General features: G+C 42.3%; 1 pseudogene across 1 annotated transcript; it reads right to left on the bottom strand.

Annotated features, from left to right (window-relative positions):
• Window positions 1-1713: 1713 nt before the first annotated feature.
• Window positions 1714-2645, bottom strand: LOC309801548 (olfactory receptor 1L3-like; annotated as a pseudogene). Its single transcript has one exon. The product of its transcript is annotated as an olfactory receptor 1L3-like (transcript).
• Window positions 2646-3016: the final 371 nt, after the last annotated feature.

The raw sequence follows: 3016 nt of genomic DNA, 5'->3' as shown, positions 1-3016 counted from the left end.
TGAAATATTATTGAGCAATAAAAAGAAATGAGCTATCAAGTCACAAAAAGAGATAGAAGAACATTAAGTGCATATTGCTAGGTAAAAGAAGTCAGTCTTAAAAGGCTACATATTCTATGATTACAACTATATGACATTCTGGAAAAGGTAAAACTTGTAGAGACAGTTAAAAATATCAGTGGTTGCCAGAGGGGTTTTGTTTTCATTTTTTGGCTTTTTTTTTTTTTTTTTTTTTTGGTGGGAGGAGATGAATAGGTGAAATACAGGGCATTTTTAGAGCAGTGAAACTACCTTGTTATACCTACAGCTCAAACTGTCATCTCACTAGGAATGTACATATTAAATTTTAGTATGAAAAATAAGGGCAATCGCTCTCCAAAGTGACTAAATCAAGTTATACTCCTTTGTATACTCCTTTGTGCACTGTCAAGAGTCTTTCATTGTTCCCTACACTCACCCTCAGAATTGCCAGAAATATTGTTTTTCTTGTCCATCGGTCGTGTGTGAAATAATATCTCACCATGGTTCTGAGTTGTATTTTCCTAATTACTCCTGAGGATAAACATAAACCATCTTTTTGTAAACAATCTTTCTAAATGAATTATAAGTTTTTCTTCCTTCTGAAAGAGTACATATTGCATGTAAGTTGACTTTTATGATGAGTCATGTTTTTATAAATGCTCACCTTTCTTCAGGGCATAATAGAGTGTGTGGTCTTTGGGCAGTTTGCACTTAAAACGAGTGGCCCAGTAGAGGTTGGGCAGAGAAGTAAAAAGTGGTTAAGGGCTTCCCTGGTGGCACAGTGGTTGAGAGTCTGCCTGCCGATGCAGGGGACATGGGTTCGTGCCCCAGTCTGGGAAGATCCCACATGACATGGAGCGGCTGGGCCCGTGGGCCGTGGCCGCTGGGCCTGCGCATCCGGAGCCTGTGCTCCGCGGCGGGAGAGGCCACAGCAGTGAGAGGCCCGCGTACCGCAAAAAAAAAAAAAAAAAGAGCTGACCCTTGTAGTTTTGCTGCTAGGCTCTGATGTGGCCAGAAGCTTTTGCAGACCTCCCAGTCTGGCCAGAAGGAAGGAAACACTGCTGCACCCTATTCCATTTTGTGTCAGACATGGGCACAGAATCTTCCCCAGGTGGTCAGAGTACAGTAAAGAAAAGGCTCTGTTAATAATATCTTATTGAAGAACTATACCATAGAAACTAACCTCCAAGTATAGCACAGGCCCTAACTTTTCCTACCCATCAGGCCAGCTGCTAGCTTGTCTCCACGTGGACCAAGACATTTCATGTTCTTAGATATGGAGGCCTTTTCGTGCCTATGGTCAGAGCCCAGTTGCCTCTCAAGAGCTCTGGAAGGATAAAGTTTTCCCCTTACCTCTCTCTAGGTTTCATAAATCCCCATGTAATCTGCCATCTGTGCCCATGATTGATTGAACAAGGAGATACCTGGTCAAGAGAAATTAAAGAAAAACATTAGTTTTCAGCTGATTGGTGGGTATCTATATAAGATATATATTAATATATATCATATACTTATATATTTATACTATAAATAAATAAGACTGGGTGTAATATTCTAGTCTTGCCATTTACACCATTTCTTATGGACTCTTGGCTTAGGTATGCTAACCTCCAGTAGCTTGATGTACACACCAGGAATCATCAGAAATGAGGTCCCTCAGGGGTGCCCTGAGCATGCCCATGGGGGTGCCACCTAGGACATCCTCCTGCTCATCAGCTTCCTCAGGCCCCTCTTCATGTCTTTGTTCTTCAGGCTGTAGAAAAAAGGGTTCAGCATGGAGGACAGTACTGTGTAGATGACTATTGCCACTTGGCCCTTGTTGGTGTAGGAAGACAGGGGTCAGAAATAAACATAAATAATGCTTCCATAAAAGAGAGTCACCATGGCGAGGTGGGGGCCACAGGTAGAGACATCTTTATGTTTCCCAGCAGCTGAGGGGATCTTAAGAACAGCAATGAAGATTCATAGGTAAGAGATGATAACACATATAAAGGGGGTCACCAAGGTTATCAGTCCTTCTGTGTTCATTACAATTTCATTGACAAATGTAGAGGACCTGGACAATTTCAGCAGAGGGTTGATGTCGCAGAGGATGTGGTGGATAATACTGGAGTCACAAAAGAGAAGACGATTTATCAGGACAACCACTAAGAGGAATGGAGGTGAGAGATGGATCAGGAGAAGGCCACCAGTAGGACACAAGGGCGGTAGCTCATGGTAGTGACCTAGTGGAAGAGGTCACAGATGGCCACACAGAGGTCAATGCCCATGGCTGCCAAGAGGTAACTTTCTGTGTTGGCCAAAGCCAAGAAGAAATACATCTGGGTCATACACTTAGCATAGGATATGGACTTCTTCTTTGACAGAAAGTTCACCAGCATCTTGGGAATGATGGTTGTTGTGTAGCAAACACCAATAAAGGATAAAATGTTAAGGAAACAATACATGGGTGTCTGGAGCTGAGTGTCAGAGTGGATGGCCAGGATGATAAGAAAATTTCCCACCATGGTGACCATGTACATGATGAAGAACAGGGCAAAGAGTGGCTTCTGGTTCTCGGGCCGGGGGGAGAGTCCCAGGAGGATGAACTCAGAGGCACTGCTGGCTTGGTTAGCTCTCTCCATGGTCCTGCATGTACAAATGAATATAGAAATATCCTAGATTTTTCAATTCAACAAGTTTCAATGTATTCCTAGCTCTCCTAGGATTCCTATAAAGGGTCCATGGTTTTGTCTTCCTTTCCACAGTCCACAAAAATAACTTGAACAATAAAGTTTAACCTGTGTTAAATGCAAGGGCATTAGAGAGTGGATTTCCTTTCAGAAAGAATCCCAGGTGTACTTCAGCGATGCATATTTCTCTAGTTCCCCACAAATACGTATTAGATATGTCAGGTTGAAGCTCATCTCTCTACCATCCTTGCAAACAAAACAAAACAAATAAATAAAAAACCAAACAACTCAGTGAATCATAAATAAGATGAATGCTGACATAG

Source organism: Mesoplodon mirus (assembly GCF_964341445.2).
Source record: "Mesoplodon mirus genome assembly, chromosome: 1".
In the NCBI taxonomy this organism is placed as follows: Eukaryota; Metazoa; Chordata; class Mammalia; order Artiodactyla; family Ziphiidae; genus Mesoplodon; species Mesoplodon mirus.
The sequence above is the reverse complement of the archived record's forward strand: the minus strand, read 5'-3'. Positions and strand labels throughout refer to the sequence as shown.